The 19,330-nt window shown below is 36.3% G+C and overlaps 1 long non-coding RNA gene across 1 annotated transcript; it reads left to right on the forward strand.

Moving 5' to 3' along the window:
- The first annotated feature begins 4 nt into the window (after positions 1 to 4).
- On the forward strand, positions 5 to 3,353 carry LOC139356404 (uncharacterized). Its single transcript, XR_011608217.1, has 2 exons — positions 5 to 1,521; positions 2,983 to 3,353. It is a non-coding gene; the product is annotated as an uncharacterized lncRNA (long non-coding RNA).
- Positions 3,354 to 19,330: the final 15,977 nt, after the last annotated feature.

Consider the following 19,330-nt stretch of genomic DNA (forward strand, 5'->3'; position numbering starts at 1 on the left):
CTGCTCGCGCGTCCTGGGCAGCTCCGCCAACTGCTCCCCCCACCCACCTGGCGCCCGGGCCGCCTTCGCGCCCGACTGCGGGGGGCGATCGCGCCCCGCCCCAACCCTGGCGGGGTCTCCCTGGGCACGAAAGGGTTAACCATAGCTCGCTCCCTCCCGGAGGCTGGGTCTGGCAGTGGCTGGGTGTGGAGAAAGCAAACGAGAGCCAGTTGGGTTACCGACTCCGCGAAGCCCCCTCGGACCCCAGCCCCGCGCGGGAGGGTGGCGGAGGGTGGCGCGCCGCAGCGTGGTCCTCGCCATTGCCGCCGCGGCTTTGTAAAGTGTCAGCGGGGGCGAAAGCGAGAGTTTAAAGGAACAGGAGGCCCATTGAATTTCCTACCGGGGCTTTCAGGGGATCTGGCTCCCCGGTTTGTTTTTGTTTTTTCAGCTCGGGGATCTGTTTCCGCGTTAACCCTTGCCGGCCCTGTCGTTAGTTATATTATTTTGCATACAGTTAATCATTTTTGAAAGGGATAAATACAAGGAAAAGAAGCAAAGCGCTATTGGTTAAAAGTACAGGATCTAAAGCCCGGATAGCCTGGGCTGGAATTTCACTTGCCCCGCAATGAGCAATATATCTCCTAGCCTCAGTTATCCATCCATCAAATGGAGAGAATTAGAGTAACGCCCTTATAAGGTGGTTGCAACAGATTGGATGAGTTAACTGTATATTTAATAAATGTAGAACATTGCCTACCGCAAAGTATGTGGCTTTAAGTGTTTCCGAAGCAAAAGTGAGAGAACACTTCAGTCACGTAACAAATTTCCATGTGTTCTAAGTTCCAGTTCCTTTCCACTCCAAGCTCTGAAGAGTCTATGGATGCTGTCAATAGATGTCTCAGCTTGCAGCAAAACCCACTGGAAGTGTATCCGGATAATCAATCTACCTTTGCAAATGTGATGCTCAAAGGATGGCTCTCACAAGAAATATGTTTCCCCTAATCCAGTACTCAATCTGCTCTTTATTTCAAACGACAGATATACACGAATAAACACAAACATATGTCATGCCTACAACTCTTTATTATGCCATGCCTACAACTCTTTATTATGCCAGTACCCTGGCTCTTTCCTGAGCTTTCCTCTCATAGGTTGATTTCTACTTAGGTAACGATTTTTCTACTTAGGTGACGATTCTTCTATTTCTGCTTAACCAGGAGTGTTTAAATTCCATGTAATATTACATCTGAATTTGAGTACCTAGATACATACCTGCTTAAAATCAAGTTTGAAAACTGAATCTTCTCATCAAAACTTGATTGTGCGGTTGACCCTTGAACAACAGGGGTTTGAACTGGGAGGGTCCGCTTTTGCATGGATTTTCTTCCTCCTCTGCCACCCCTAACACAGCAAGACTAACCCCTCCTCTTCCTCCTCCTCTTCAGCCCACTCAATGTCTCTTCCTCCTCCTTTTCAGCCCACTCAATGTGAAGACGATGAGGATGAAAGTCTTTCTGATGATCCACTTCCACTTAATAAACAGTAAGTATATTTTATCTTCCTTATGATTTTCTTACAACAGTAGGGTATTAGTAGTTAAGTTTATGAGGAGTCGAAATTGTACATGAATTTTCTACTGTGTAGGGGGTCCGTTCCCCTGACCCCCATACTGTTCAAGGGTCAACTATAGTTTAATTGATGCTGATTCTTTTTGAGAATCATAAATCCATGTGGAAAGCATCCCAAAATATTCTGCACAACTCCAGCTCCCATCATATCTAAAATAATGGGGAATCCAGCAGAAACTATTTCAAGAAAGCACCTCTTTTTTTAGACTGGGTTATTTCTCCTTCTTTCACAGTAGAAAAATAAGTGTTTCCTCCTCTGACAACAAGTAAATCCCCACCTCTCCTTGCTATCATTTTCTTGCTTTTTTCCTTTATTATTTTATGTGCGTCTTCGTAGCGTTCATTTTTCTTGTTACTTGCGGTCATCAATGCTCTGCCCTCCTGATTGAAACTATATACTTTTTGTAAGTAGAAATTTGATGCCAAAATTTGAAAGGGGGCTAAATGGTCATTCAGGGTCAGTCGGGAAAGACTTTTATATGTTTGGTTAGGTTGCTGATGCTGCTGAATTGTACTGGTTTACTCCTATCTTAATTTTATTCTGAAGAGCTATACACATAGTAAATGCAGAAGTATGGGAGAAGATACAAGTAAGCAAAACTCAATCATGCTTGATGAGATTTGCTGTTCAGAAATAAAGATGAAAGAGCAACATTGTATAACAATAAACTCAAGCTTTGATCATTTGTCTTAAATGTTGATGAATAATTATTTTTAAAAGTATATTCTGCCTTTACATTGTAGCAAGGAAGGAATAAATAAAATGTATGTAGGACAGTATGCTCAGAATGAAATGGAAAAAGTAGATTACTCTTATCATTCTGGCTAAAGTAGGGTATTTTGTGGCCTAAATTATTTGGGTTTGCCATATACATTTCACCACAGTAGAAGTGTCTCCTTCCATTTTGTAGTAACAAAGTAAGCGTTCATGGAAGATGTTACATCTTCCATCTGACAGGAGGGAGAGATGTAGTAATGGCTGGAGATCTGTTTGTATTTACTGTAGACACAGGAAAAGAATTGGTGGTTCTTTCACCCACTCCCTTCATTTTAGCTAATCTCTCAAAGAACAAATGAATCAGGAACCACAAATGAATAGCACTTAGATTCTTTGTCCATGACAAAGATCTGGAATTCATACGACACTCTCTCCTTTAAAATAATATGTCAGAATCATTCTCAACAACATAGAACTTTGGGCAAAGATTAGCATGTGATCTATTGCCGTGTGGATTTCAAATCTGTTTACAACCCTTATCTCTACCAAGCTTCAGAGAGATTTTTACACATTCCAAGTGCAATACTATCTATAGAAATGTACTTACAATTAATCACTTTGTTTCATCTCTGTCTTTAATGATGTTGTGTTTCCTAGGACCTGTCCAAAATTGGAACTTGGCTAACAGGATGCTGAAGAAAACAGCATGCTCCCTTGGAAATGAGATTCTATACATGCTGTAGAATACTTGACATTTATTATAATCTTTTCTTAACTATTCAGGAAATAGTTTTCATCCATTTTAACAGGATTTGTTAAAACTTTCTACAATTGCTGTCAGATAAAGGGAAATTGCTATTAGTGAATTGCTTTTATTCAGTCCAAATATTATGACCTTTCTTCTAGGTCTTAGCAATTCCTCTCCCTCCTCATTTGGCAGGGCTAATTTTTGACCTCTGGTATGCAATTACAAGACTCGTTTGTTCATCTTGGCTGATCTGCTCTCAGAATAAACTGGAATTCTATTGTACTGTTGATGGGTAATTCCAGCTTTTTGTTCTTTACAGTTTTAAGGAGAAAATTTTATCAATTCTGCGTTTGAATTGAATAAACATCTTTTTAAAAACTTACTTAACAGCTAATATAACTCTTTTTAATTGGAGCGTTTCACATACAAGAATACTTTATGCCTTTTAGCCTCCTATAAATACTGCATGTACTATTTAAATGAAATTAACAATATAGGCACATTCATAATGAAACAATATCCTGCATTAACATGGCATACATGTTTATAGTCTCCTTTCTGAATCTGAATGAGCTACAGTGGTTTTGACCAGTAAATAGCAAAACATAAAAATGTAAAAAAAAAAAAAAAGTAGAAAAGATGTTAATAAAATGGAACACTATATTCTCAAAAGGGGGTAGGAGCATTATGTTACCTTTATTTTTAAATGGCAACATTGTATCATAGAAACTTAAACCTTATTCCCAAATTGTGCTCAAAGATAGGTTAAATTCCTACATTTTGCAAATAAAGGAAAATGGGCAAGTGCTCAGCAAGCACTTAGTGAATTGAAAAATGAAATAAACATGTTAAAGAATATGCTGTACAATGCAGAGTGATGGGGCACCTGGAAAAGTTCTCAAGTGATTATTGCTTTGGACACAGTTGTCAGCCTTATAGCCTATCCAGATTTTGCTAAACTGATGGAAATATCTAAACTGCAGGAAATTTGACTCTCAAATATCAGCCCCAGGAGAAATTGTGCTTCTGCAGAGCCCCTAGTGGAGGCTGTTACTCCTGGCACAGATCACAGGGCTTCTTGTGTTGGAGGCAGGACTGCTCTGATTCCCACAGGCACCACCACTGCTAGTGTCCGCCAACATGACTTGTACTGAATTTCCTTTCCTCATCTTGCATTCATCCTGTTTTCTTTTGCCCTAGATTTCCAGTCTTTTTATTTCCATCTCTACAAAATTTGTATTGATATATAATTTACATAGCTTAAGATTCACCTTTTTTAAGTGTACACTATTCAGTGGTTTTTAGTATGCCCACAAGGTGGTAAAATCCAGACTACCATCTAATTCCAGAACATGTCATCACTCCAAAAAGAAACCCCATACCCGTTAACAATCACTGCCCATTCCCATTTCTCCTCAGCCCCTGGCAAACACTAATCTACTTTCTGTCTCTGGGAATTTGTTCTTTCTGGAGAGCTCACATAAATGGAATCATACAGTATATGGCCTTTTGTGTCTGATTTCTTTTGCTTAGCATGTTTTCAAATTCGCCCATGCTGTTGACTATATCTGTACTTTGTTCCTTTTTATTTCCAATAATATTCCATTGAATTATACTATGGAAAAAGATGAAGTCCATCAGTTATTGGACATTTGGGTTGTTCCCACTTTTTGGCTATTACGAATAATGTGACTTTAAAAATCCAAGCACAATTTGTGTGAACATATGAGCAGTTTGGTAACTCTACAATTAACTTTGTGAGAAAATGACAAACTGTTTTCCACAGTGGTTGCACCTTTTTACTTTCCCAGCAATGCATGAGGGTTCCAGTGTCTCCTCATCCTTGCAAATACTTGTTAATTTTCATTTAAAAAAAAATTTCAGTGATCCCAGTTGGTGTGAAGTGGTACGACATTCTGGTTTTTATTTGCATTTCCCTGATGACTATTGATGGTAAGCATCTTTTCTTGGGCTTATTGCGCATTCGTGTATCTTCTCTGGAAAAGATTCTCTCTAAATCCTTTCTCATTTTTAATTGGATTGCCTTTTTATTGTTGAGTTATACGAGTTCTCAACATAGTCTGGATGTTGGGTTCTTAAAATATGTAGGATTTGCAAACATTTTCTGAAAGAAATGAAATAATATGGGTTGTCTTTTCACTTTCTTGATAGTGTTCTTTGATGCACATTTTATTTTGTTTTGATAAAGCACAATGTATATATTTTTCTTTGGTTACTTCTACTATAGGTGTCATGTATAAGAAACCTATGCCTATTCCAACGTTGATTTATACCTATATTTTCTCCTAAGAATTTTGTAGTTTCGCTTTCATATTTAGATATTTGATCCATCTTATATAAATTTTGTATAAAATGTGAGGAAGGGAACAAAAATTATTCTTTTGCATATGGACATACAATTGTCTCAGCCACTTGTTGAAAAGATTGTTACTACATTGAATGATCTTGACATCATTGTTGAAAATCAGTTGGCCGTAGACATATAGGTTTCTTTCTGTACTCTCAATTCTATCCCATTAATATATATGTCTATCCTTATACCACACTGTTTTGGTTATTGTAGCTTTTTGGTAAGAGTTGAAACAAGGAAGTGTGAGTCCTCTTGCTATGTTCTTTTTGTCAAGATTGATTTAGCTAGTCTGAGTCCTTTGCATTTTCATATAAATTTTAGAATCCGGTTGTCCATTTCTCCAAAAGAGGCTGTTGGAATTTTTATTGGGATTTAATTGAACCTCCAGATTAATTTTGGGACTGTTGCCATCTTGACAATAGGAAGTCTTCCAATCCATGCATATGAGATATTTTTCTATTAACCTTGCTCTTCTTTAATTAATTTCAATATTGTTATGTACTTTTGTAGCTTCAATGTACTAGCATTGCACTTGTTATATTTATTTCTAAATATTTTGTTCTTTTTGATGCTGTTATAAATGAAATCGTTTTCTTAATTCCACTTGTAGATTTCGAATGGCTCTCGTATTAGTTTGCTAGGGCTTCCACAACAAAACACCACTGACTGAGTGGTGTAAACACTCACATTTCTGGAGGCTAAGAGTCCCAGATCAGGGTGCCAGCAGTTTTGGTTTCTTCCGAGGCCTTACTTCTTGGCTTATAAATGGTCATGTTCTCACATGATCTTTTCTCTGTGTATACATCTTCCTTCGTGTCCAAATTTTCTTTTATCATAAGGACAGCAGTGAGATTGGATTAGGAACACCTCTCATTTTAACTTGAACACCTCTTTAAATGCTCAATTCCCAATTATAGGCACATTTTCGGGTTCTGGGAATTAGGTCTTTAACATATGAATTTGGAGGGGGAAAAATCCAGCATATACCAGCTAATAGATAGGAATACAACTGATTTTTGTTTATTAATTTTGCAAACTTGCCAAATGTATTTATTATGTCTAGTAGTTTTTTACAGGCGTAAGAATTCCTTAACGTTTTCTTTTAGGTATAAGATCTGCAAATATCTTTTTTTCTTTTTTTGTCTTCATTTCCCATATAGATAGATGCCTTTTGTTATATTTTCTTGCCAAATTACCCTGGTTAGAACCTCTGGTACAATGTTAAACGGAAGTGTTGACAGTAGTTGTCTTGTTCTTGATCCTACAGGGAAAGCTTTAACTCTTTCACCATTAAACATGCCATTAGCTGTGGAGTTTTCACTGATGACCTGTATCAGGTTGAGCGAGATTCCTTCCATTCCTAGTTTATGAGTATATTTATCATGAGTGGGTGTTGGATTCTGCCAATTTTTTTTCTGCATCAACTAATAAGATTGTGCATTTGTTTCTTTTATTCTATTGGTATGGTGTATTACATGGATCGATTTTAAGGTGTTGAACCAACTTTATATAGTCAAGAGAAATTCTACTAGGTCATGGATATGGTCTTTTTCTCAGATATTAAATTTAGCTTTCTAGCATTTTAACAAAATTCTGCATCCATATATATAAGGGGCATTAGTTTTTATTTGTCTTTTCTTGGGAAGTCTTTGCGTGGTTTTGGTATCAGGGTAATACTACCCTCATAGAATGAGTTAGGAAGTGTTCCTTCCTCTTTACTTTTTGGAAACAATATGTGTTAATTTATCTTTAATCTTTTTAATAGAATTCACCAGTGAAGCCATCTGGGTATGATTTTTTTGTGTGCGTGGAAACTTTTTTCATTATTAACTTACTGTTTCTCCTTTTTATCAGTCTAGTTAGATTTTCTATTACTGTTTGAGCCTGTTTTGATATTTTCTTTGTCAGGAATTTTCCATTTGTTATCTAATTTATTAGTATACAATTGTTTATCATATTCCCATATAATGGTTTTTATTTCTGAACGGTTGGTAGTAATGTCTACTTTTTCATTTCTGATAACTTGGGTGTTCTGTCTTTTTTCTTGTTAAACTAAAGTAAAGCTTTGTCAATTTTGTTAATCAAAATCTAACAGTTTTGTTAACATTCTTGATTGTTTTTCTATTCTCATTCTCTATTTCTTTTATTTCCACATTAATCTCTCTTGTTTACCTCCTATTTATTTTAGGTTAGCTTACATTTTTTTCTAGTTTCTTAAGGTGGAAAGTTAGGTCATTGATTTTAGATCTATTCTTTTTAAATGTAAGCATTTGTAGCTATAATTTTCTTTCAGAACACTGTTTTTGCTGCATCCCAAGTTTTGGTATATTGTGTTTTCATTTCATTAATCTCAAAATGTTTTCTAATTTCCCTTCTGATGTCTTCTTTTATCCATCAGTCATTTAGGAATGTGTTGTTTAATATCTACATATTAGTGAATATCATAAATTTTCTCTATTATTGATTTCTAACTTTAGTTCCTTTTGGTCTGAGAACGTATTTTGTATGATGTCAAACCTTTTACATTTATTGAGACTTGTTGTATTGACTAATATGTAGTCTATTTTGGAGAACATTAAGTGAGCACTTGAGAATAATATATTCTGTTGTTTTACAGACGTTCTACAGAAGTCCACAAATATAGAGAATGTTCTGCAGAGGTCTCTGGTCTAGATGGTTTATAGGTTTGTTCAAGTCTTCAGTAGTAGGTTTAATTTTGTGTTTACTTGTTCTAACCGCTATTTAATGTCTTCAACTATTATTTTTTAATTTTCTTTTTATTTTTTCAATTATTTCAGTTTTTCTTTATGTCTTTTATGCTCCATTGTTAACTGCATATATGTTTATAATTGTTATATCTCCTCAGGTTGACTCATAATTATAAAAAGTTCTTTTGATCTCTGGTAACAATTTTTGTTTTAAAATCTTTTATTGTCAAATATTAGTATGGACTCTCCAGCTCTCTTGGTTACTCCTTAGATGGTGTATGTTTTCCTATTCTTTTAATTTTTTATGGGTGTCATTGAATCTAAATTTTGTCTATTAGAGTTAGCATATAGATAAACTTTGCTTTAAAAAATCTATTATGCAATATCTTTTAATTAGAAAATTTAATCAATTTAAATGTCATATAATTACTGATAAGGTAAGGTTCATATTTGCAATTTTCTTATCATTTTCTTTTTTGTTGTTGTTTTTTGATGGAGTCTTACTCTATCACCCAGGCTGGAGTGCAGTGGCACCATTTTGGCTCACTGCAACCTCCATCTTCCATGTTCCAGCGATTCTTCTGCCTCTGCCTCCTGAGTAGCGGTGATTACAGACGTACGCCACCACACCCAGATGATTTTTGTATTTTTAGTAGAGACAGGGTTTCACCATGTTGGCCAGGCTGGTCTTGAACTCTTGACCTCAGGTGAATCACTTGCCTCAGCTTCCCAAAGTGCTGGGATTACAGGTGTGAGCCATCACGCCCGGCCAGTTTTCTGTATGTATTTTTCCCCCTTATTTCTGACTTATTTAGTGTTTAATAGATATATCGTCTAGAGTACCATTTTAATTCTTGTGTTATTTCTTTTCTTTTATATTTTATTGTCCTAGCAGTTGTCCTGTGAATTATAATATCTTAATTTATAATGATCTAATTTTAATTAATACAAAATTAATTTTAATAGCATACAAAAATTTTGCTCCTATATAGCTTTGTTATCCCCCGCATGCTGTTTTTGGCATAAATTACATGTTTATACATTGTGCACCCATCAACGTAGATTTATAATATTGCTTTATGCAGTTGTCTTTTAAAGTCAGGAGAAAAAATTACAAAAAAAAAAAAACAAAACCTTATACTGTCTTTTATGTTTACGTATGTAGTTGTTTTTACTGGTGCTTTTTAGAAAAAAAAGAAAATTCATGTGAATTAGAGTTACTATCTAGTATTCTTTCATTTTAGCCTGAGAACTCCTTTTAGTATTTCTTGTCAGGCAGGTTTTCCAGCAATGAACTCCTTTGGTTTTTGTTTATCTGGGAATGTTTTATCTTCACCTTTATTTTTGAAAAATAGTTTTGCCTGCTATAGAATTCTTGGTTGACAAAGTTCTGTTTTGTTATGTTTTCTAGCACTTTGCATATATCATTTCAATGCCTTTTGGTCTCCAATATTTCTGATGAGAAATTCAATATCAGTCTTATTGAGAATTCTGTTTATGTGATGAATCATTTCTCGCAGTACTTTCAAGATTCTTTCTTTTCCTTCAACAGCTTATTATGATATATCTAGGTGTGGATTTCTTTGATATTTTTCCTAGTTGGAGTTTGTTGAGTTTCTTGGATGCATAACTTAATCATTTTCATCAAATATAATAAATTTTTCCAACTACTTCCTCAGCTATTTTTCTGTCTCTTCTCTTTGTTCTCTCATTCTGGAATTCTGTTTTGTATCCATCAGTGCACTCGATGTTGTCCCACCATTCTCTGATATCTGTTCATTTTTCCTTAATTTTTTCTTCTTTTTGTCTCTCAGAAAAAATAATCTCAGTTGACTGTATTGAAGTTTACTGATTCTTTCTTCTGACTGTTTAGATAATCTGGTGAACCCCTCTAGTAAATTTTTCATTTCAGTTATTATATTTTTCAAACCAGAATTCCTTTTTGGTTCATTTTTATAATGCCATTTATGAGCATGAATTCTCATGCTTAAAAAAAACTTATTTACACATGGTTTATTGCAGGTTTTTGAACATATTTGAACTAGTTTGTTTAAATTTTTGTCTAGTGAAACCAACATAGGAGCTTCTTCAGAGATAGTCTCTATTGATTGAATTTTCCCTGTGCATAGGCCAAATATTCTTACTTTTGTGCATGTCTCATAATGTTTTGTTGGAAACTGGACATTTTAAATCATACCGTGTGACAACTTTATAAATCAGACTCTTTTCCCTCACCAGGGTTTGTTGTTATTGCTGCTTGATATAGCCATTGTTTATCTAGTAAATTTTCTGAACTAATTTCATAAAGTCTGTATTCTTTGTTAAAAGTGGCCTCTTAAGTCTCTATTTGGTTAGCCAAGGGGTCAGCTAATTGTTAGACAGAAGTTTCCACACACACACACAAAAATGGATTGAAAAATTATTTCAGTCTATGCCAAGGGGCTGTGTGTGCCTGTTGGGGTTAGCCTTCAACACTCAGCCTGGCAGTCCGCAAATCTGCTTTAAGCCTTCACTTTCTGCTGATGGTCAGCCAGAAGTGAGTCCTTACAGGCTTATAAGGTCTTTCTGTAGCCTTATGCATGCACGTGGCCTTCTACAGTCCAGAAATACATTGTAGATTCTCAAAACTCATCTAGATTTCTCATTCTTCAGTTTCTCCTTTTAAACTTTTTGGTTAGTCTATTATTTGCCCCATCAATTATCAATCTCCATAGGCAACCACAAAGGTAAAACTCTTGCTTATAATTGTTTCTGACAAATGCCCCCACCTGCCATATGGCTTTTAGTACTGGGAAACTGCCAAGTTACCTTCTAAGTGGGTCTTTCTGGAATCTGTCAGGCAGGTCTAATAAGGACAGATATTCGGAAATGACTCCAGCTCTGTTTTCTAATTCCAATAGCTAGCAAGGTGCACCAAGAATGCAGACTGTTATTTTTTATGGTTGCCATTGAGTTGAAGAGCAAGACATAGAACTAGAGCATGATAAAATTCCATAAAACTCCCAGGTTTTTGTTGAGTATCTATTTTTTATTGAATAAACATTTTCTGGGTTCCTTCAAGCATTTGGTTAATTTCTAGAATCCTGAAAAAGATGATTCTGTTACCTTTGCCAGCTGCTTTTCTAGAGGAGAAAATTTTTGAGATCCTTATTCTAACATTTTTACTGATGTCACTCCTGCACCTTTTTAAATAGTCTGAAAACTTTAGAGATTAAGGATGTTTATAAAAAATAAATGTGAAATAATTAAAGTATAACAAGAAGATATAGTACATGAAGTTATAATATCTGGTTTAACTTTAACATTAAAGTAAGTTAAGTCTTTCAAAATAGGTGGGGATAGAATAGCATCACATTTGTATATTCTTTTGACTTAAGAATATTTGTTAAGAGATTTAAAAAATACACCAGTTCCCCCCTACCTTTTTATGCATTTTGGTTTGAAAATGTTAATATATGTCATAATAGAAAATATTTATATCTTTAAACTCATTAACCTTATACTGCCTGCTCCTACACAATGCAGGACTGCAAACTACTGCTCAGCATCCCTTTGCATAATTTTTAACTAAATAAGTATTAACTTTTAATCTGTAAGATAAAAATGAGTTACATCAGGCCAGGCACAGTAGCTCATGCCTGTGATCCGATCACTTTGGGAGACAGGTGGGAGGATCACTGAGTCCAAGAGGTCTAGACCAGCCTGGGCAACATGGCATTACTTTGTCTCTACAACAGTAAAAAAAAATAGCCAGCCTAATTTTCTGTGTGGTGGCATATACTTTAAGTCCAGCTCGAGCCTGGGAGGCTGAGGCTGCAGTGAGCCAAGATTGTGCCACTGTATTCCATTCCAGCCTGAGTGGCAGAGCAAAATCCTGTCTCCGAAAAAAAAAAAAAAAAGCAGCATGAGTAGCATAGATGAAAGTTGACTTCTGAGTTATTAGAAATCTTAGCAAATAGTTCAAATAAATATATTCATTTTCTCACTTGACTTATCAATGTATTCTCGTAAAAAATTAAAATCTTTTATTAATCAATCCAGTCTCAACAAGTAAACAGATGAAGAGCATGTTATCATATTTTGAACATTTCTTAAAAGAGGTAGATTGACCTTAAAGACATTTCTTTATATACAGATGTTCACTAAAATGACTCATTAAAGTGATTTGTTGTAATAGCTCTTTTAACACTAATGGATATTGACCTCAGCCCATTATTTTGTGCTTCTCCATACTCTTTCTGGTTGGATTTTAGCATGTTTCCAAAGTGATCCTAAGATCTTAAATGCACTAAAGATGTTTCAAGTTCTCTAACTTCCTTTTATTGTGGTGAAATATGCATAACATAACATTTAGCATCCTAACCATTTTTAAGTGTATAATTTCATGGTATTAAGAACTTTCGCATTGGATCAGTTGTGGTGGCTCACACCTGTAATCTCAGCAATTTGGGAAGCCAAGGAGGGCAGATCACTTGAGGCCAGGAGTCTGAGACCAGCCTGGTCAACACGGTAAGAACCCTGTCCCTACTAAAAATACAAAAATTGGCCAGGTGTGCTGGTGTGCACCTGTAGTCGCAGCTACTCAGGAGGTTGAGGCAGGAGAATCGCTTGAGCCCAGGAGGTGGAGGTTGCAGTGAGCCAAGATCACACCATTGCACTGCTGCCTGGGTGAAAGGGCAAGACTCCATCTCAGAAACCAACATCATTCTCTACCTTCAAAACATTTTCATTATCCCAAAGTGAAACTCTGTGTTCATTACGCAATAATTCCCCATTCCACATTCCCCCATCCATTCATAACCCCTATTTTACTTTTCATCTTTATGAATTTGACTAGGCTAGGTACCTCATATAAATGAAATCATATAATGTTTGTTCTTTGGGGTCTGGCTTATTTCACTTAGTATAATGTCCTCAACATTCATCCATGTTGTGCCATGTATCCAGTTTCATTCCTTTTTAAGACTGAATAATATTCCATTGTTTGTACATAACACATTTTGTTTATCCATTCATCCATTGACAGACATTTGTCTGACCTCCTTTCTTGAGACGATTTTTAACAAAAACGATGGCATATAATTAGTTCATATGTTCAAGCCAAACTAAGTTGGAAAAGAAAATTATGCTAGCAAGTGAATAAGAAAACACATTCCATATAAATCCCTTAGGCCACATTCATATTTCAAGGTACCATATCTACATGACTAGAATGCAGATACATTTGAGTTATTTATCTGTTTACCTGTATATGAACCATTCAACACTGACTGCTGGCTGAAAATTAACTTTTACTTGCTCTTTTATTTCATGTTAATAAACTTGGTGTAACAATCTCTATTCTCAACATTAAGATTTGTAAAACATATACTCTAAAAGTCTTAAATACTACTTAATAATATATTCTTTATAGCAATGGTTTTGCAATATACCAATTTTAAATTTTTAAAAGACAAATTCGTCCTGTTTGTTTGCTTTGTAGTCTTGTCACTCTGGTTTCATTCTTGTTCTAACCTACCCTTCTATCGTCACTTGCTTCAGAATTTTCCTGGCAATCTGGTTTTACCCCCTAAAACTCTCCTTTGCATCCTCAAATATTACTACTTTGTTTCTTAAGATATTGCACTTCCATTTCTATTTTATTTTTCTTTTATCCTCAACTAAGACAATACCATAGAATTAATTTGCTATAAACATATTACTGCAATGAAGGAAATTGAATATCAACATGATTGCAGATATGAACCATTTAAATGTGAGAAATGTTACTGGATTATCACAACTTATCCACTTTTATTAAGGAATAAAGGCTAAATCTCACATGGGATGTGGATAATTAAAATCAACATACACAAGAGTCAAGATTGCTCATGTAATGTGATGTGAAAGCTTCGGAAGGCAAGAAAAGGGTGTGGTGAAAACTCTTTCTGCTGTGTATACAGTCACTTGAAACTTGATGGCTTCAGCAAGTTCCTGCACACTCACATCAACAGGTTAATATCAACCCAGTCATCTCAGGATTCTTCACTGTGCCTATTTTTTCGCCTGGATAAAAAGATAAACCTGAATTTTTTTTTTTTTTTTTTGAGGTAGGATCTCTCTCTGTTGCCCAGCCTGGAAAATAGTGGCACGATCTTGGTTCACTACAGCCTTGACCTTCTGGGCTCAAGCAATCCTCCCACCTCAGCCCCCTAAGTAGCTGGGACCACAGGCACACACCACTGCACCCAGCTAATTTTTGTATTTTTGTAGAGACAGTGCTTCACTATGCTGCCCAGGCTGGTAAACCCAGAATTTTATAGAAAATCATATTTACTTCACACGTGATGCTTAGCAAATCTGAATGTATATTTCTAAATTTAAAAACAATATAATGTTCCCTCTTGTTCTGATAAATGAATAATTTATTAAATAATTAGATAAACAGTGTTATACTAGAAGAGAATTCATAGACAAATATTTGGGAGATCCGTTTAGAATAAGCTAATAAACAACCCCTCATTTTAATGGAACAAGTTGAACATATCTTTCACATTGAGTTGATGCTGATGGCACAGGCAAGTCAGGCGGAAGACTTCTTTTCACAGTGTATCAAACCAGATAGGACTAACTAGCGTCTTTCAAAAGAGAAATATACAAAATCTTGGCTCAGAAGACATTATGCTCCAAAGGTCCACACCTGTCATTTTTAATTTTTAAACTGCAACCTGTATTCCCATTAGCAAATATGTTGTGATAAATGTTATGAAGTATGTCAACACCAAAGTAAGTTGCCAGGACAGTCAAAAATATGTTTTTGGTTCATAATAGTACTGAAATTGTACTTATAGCAGAAAAAATGACAAAAGTAAAACATATAACCATTAGTTATATACATGGTTATATACGTATAACCATATACCATATAACATACATACATAATAATATCTTATAAGTTAACTACAAACAAAAAAGGATGGGAGATATTTCAGAGAAATACATATGATAATATTACATTGATCTAATAATAATATGAAAAGCCATGTGAGCAAAAAAAGTAATATGTAACTTTCAAGTAATATGTTATTGTACACTTTGACCTTTCCTATAGCTTCGTATTGAGTTTGTCAGGGCCAAGTACTTTAGAAGTTACAGAATTTGGCCACCAATGCTTTTTTCCAGTAGAACATAAGTATTATTTAATCATGACTAATTCACTGAAATACGTATGCACTATTTATTGAAATCCTGCAAAAGATGAAGGAACAGTGAAACTCAGGTATTCTCTGACCTACTTAAAATGACAGACAAATCACAGTGTAATTTGTGTATTAAAAGGCAAATGAAAGCTTTAGAATCTCTTAAGAGCATCCAAGAAATTTTAATGAATGCTAATGTGCTATTGTTAATGAATGCTTTTTGCACATAACTGGAAAAGTCTATTGGTTTCTTTTAATACTTAGAGGATTCCATTTATTATTAAAGAATTCAATACTCCCATTTTTTTCTAGCTCTACAGAATATGTGGTCTGACATATTTTACTATCTGTGTGCAATCTCTCCTTCTGGTTTAATTTTAGTTGTCCTGATTAAATCATCCATCATTTTTAGGATGATTTTTCTCCTTATTGGTTTTTGGGACCGTCTCACTAGCTTTAGCTGTTTGCAAGTTTCTCTTTCTGATATGTCACTTTGAAAATAGTTCAGTGACTTTCTTATTTAAAATTTTTCGAATAGCATTTTAGTTTCAGTTCATTTTTCTATTTATCATTCTTTATGCTTTTCCTGTCTTTTCAGTAGTCAATATGACTTGGGTTTTGAAATTTTGAATTTCTATCTCGATTTGGGGCCTTCAATAAAATAAACAGATCCCCCAAATAAAAAACATCATCTCTATATTTTCATTATACAACTTGTAAATATTCCATAACCTCTAAATCCTGTGGCAATGAGAGAGAAAAGCTTTCTAATATATTGGATTAAGATGATCATGTTAGTTACTTACTGTATGTCAGGGACTGGAGAGTTGAGGTTTGGCTCTGTGTCTCCACTCAAATCTCATCTCTAACTGTAACCCCCACGTGTCAGAGGAGGGCCCTGGTGGGAGGTGATTGGTTCATGGGGTCAGATTTCCTCCTTGCTGTTCTTGTGATAGTTAGTGAGTTCTCATGAGATCTGATGGTTTAAAAGTGTGGCACCTCCCCCTGCGCTCTCTCTTTCCTGACGCCATGTAAAACGTGCTTCCTCTTTGTCTTCTGCCACGATTGTAAGTTTCCTAAAATCTTTCCAGCCATGCAGAACTGTGAATCAATTAAACCCGTTTTCTTTCTAAATCAACCAGTCTCAGGTTGTTCTTTAACAGTAGTGTGAAAATGGGCTACTGCAAGAGTGTTTTGTATTCATCCCCAAAGACCATTAAACTTTCTATTTTGTGTAGTAGGGAAAGCAAAAAGATATATTGCTTAGGGACCTGAGAATTCACTTTTAAACTTACTTGATGAAGGCCAACCAAGATCAAAAGTCTAGGCAAGAAATGCTTGCACTACAGTACAGAGTGCATACACTATCCTTGGTCATATCTGAACATGAAGACAGAGGATGTGTAAGAGGAGTAGGAGCAAAGAACTCCATGCTTGAGTGGGAGGAAGTTCATTGAAAGATAAAAATCGAGAGGTAACATTTAAAAGACTCTGAAGATCTGTGAGAAGCTATAACAACTGAGCATACTCTGGATAGATACATATATTAGCAAATGATGATCAGAGATAACTGACATGTAGTTCTGGAGACAGCACCAAAGAATGATTCCTGATACAGGACAGGGAGAAATATAGAGATAATATAATGAGAGGATAGACACAGAGTTACAACCACATAATGATCCCTCTCTTGGTTCCAAGTGATACCCAAGAGTCCTCACATCATTAACCTCAAGCCTTGTGTAGCCAATTTTATAAACTCTAAAATTAGATCCAAGATTAATAATGGCCACTTGACTTGGTATCTGCATTTTTATTTGATGTTCATTGGTATCTGAATTTTATTTATTTATTTTTGAGATGGGGTCTCACTCTGTCACCCAGGATGGATTACAGTGGTACTATCATGGCTCACTGCAACCTTGACTTCCCAGGCTTAAGCGATCTTCCCACCTTAGCCTCCCAAGCAGTTGGGACCACAAGTGTGTGCCACTATGCCTGGCTAATTTTTATTTGTCTTTATTTTTTGTAGAGACAGGATTTCACTATGTTGCCCAGGCTAGTCTTGAACTCCTGGGCTCAAGTGACCCTCTTCCCTCAGCCTCCTGAAGTGCTGGGATTATAGGTGTGAGCCACCATGCCTGGTCCTGAGTTTTTTACATAAATGTGATTCTTAACAGGATGAACTTGTCATTATTTCCTGCAAATCTGATGATATTTTAGGAAAAGGACTCTGATCATCTGAGTGTTCTTCCTGCCCACCACACAAATGAAAAGCATCCACTGAGACCACAGCATGACAGTAGAGAAAGAGTTTAACTGATGTGAGGCTGGCCCCTGAGGGAGAATTGAAGTTATTACTCAAATCAGTCTCCCCAAAGGCTCAGAGGTTAGAGTGTTTATGGATAATTTGGTGGGTAGGGGCTAGGGAATAGGTGCTGCTGATTGGTTGGGGATGGATTCATAGGGGTGTGGAAAACCATCCTTGCGCACTGAGTCTGCCTCTGGGTGGGGCCACAGGATCAGTTGAGTCATGAGTCAGGAGTCCTGGTGGGGTCAGTCTGAAAGATATCTCTGAAAACCAATCTTAGGTTCTACAATAGTGACTTTCTCTATATGAGCAACTGGGAAACTCACACATCTTGTGACCTCTGGCCACAGAAGCCCTGAGCAATAAAAGATTATAGAAACTATGCCTAGCTTATCATAATTCAGGTACCTCTCATAATCCTATTCTTGTGGCCTTTTATTAGTCTTCCAAAGGTGGTTGTAGGCCCCTGAACAAAGAGGGGATTTGTTTTAGGGAGGGACCATTATAATTCTTGCTTTCAAGTAAAACTATAAACTAGATTCCTCCCAAAGTTAGCTTGGCCCATGCCCAGGAATGATCAAGGACAGCTTGGAGGTCAGAAGCAAGATGGAGTCAACTATGTCAGATTTCTCTTACTGTCATCATTTTGTAAAGGTAGTTTCAAGGATATGTAGATAGAAAAACAAATGATGTTATAGTTTTGCTTTTGAGAAAGAAAGGAAGTCTATTTTTAAAAATACAAACTACAATATAAAATCTCTGTTAATGGGAATATTAAAAAGATAGTTATTCCTTTTTGTTTGTTTTGTTTTGAGGCCATGTCTTACTCTGCAGACCAGGCTGGAGTGCGGTGGCACAATCATAGCCCACTGAAGCTTTGACTTGTGCTCAAGCGATTCTCCCTGCTCAGTCTCCCAAGTAGCTGGCTAACACACACACACACACACACACACACACACACACATATATATTTTGGTAAAGTTGGTAGTCTCACCCAACTGTCATGGCTCACTGCAACCTTGACCTCCCAGGCTCAAGCGATCTTTCCACCTTAGCCTCCCAAGTAGTTGGGACCACAAGTGTGTGCCACCATGCCTGGCTAATTTTTATTTATCTTTAGTTTTTGTAGAGACAAGATTTCACTGTGTTGCCCAGGTTGGTCTCGAACTCCTGGACTCAAGTGATCCTCCTTCCCTGGCCTCCCAAAGTGCTAGGATTACAGGCCACCATGCCCTGCCAAGAAAGACAGTTATTCTTAATGGGGCTGTGGTGTAGCTGCCATACCCTAGAAGTGGGGTGTATGAGAAAGGAATTAGATTTTTATGCTTATTAAAAGAGACCATTAAATAGCACACAAAATACCAATCATGTATAATGGCTAATCAGTGCCGTTACACAACTGCTTGCAGGAGTCAGCATTTAAGTAGCTTTGAATGACTCAGTATCAAATTGGGGATGGGACTAATTTAGTGACTCCGTAAGGACTGCCATTATGGGCAGTTCCATTCGCTGTTAATCATTAGTTTAAAAAGAAGCCTCATGGACTGGGTGCAGTGGCTCACCCCTGTAATCCCAGGGGTGATTTGGGAGGCCAAGGTGGGTGGATCACCTGAGGTCAGGAGTTCAAGACCAGCTTGGTCAACATAGTGAAACTCCGTCTCTACTAAAAATACAAAAAATTAGCTGGGC

The sequence above is a fragment of the Macaca nemestrina genome, chromosome 9, assembly GCF_043159975.1.
Source record: "Macaca nemestrina isolate mMacNem1 chromosome 9, mMacNem.hap1, whole genome shotgun sequence".
In the NCBI taxonomy this organism is placed as follows: Eukaryota; Metazoa; Chordata; class Mammalia; order Primates; family Cercopithecidae; genus Macaca; species Macaca nemestrina.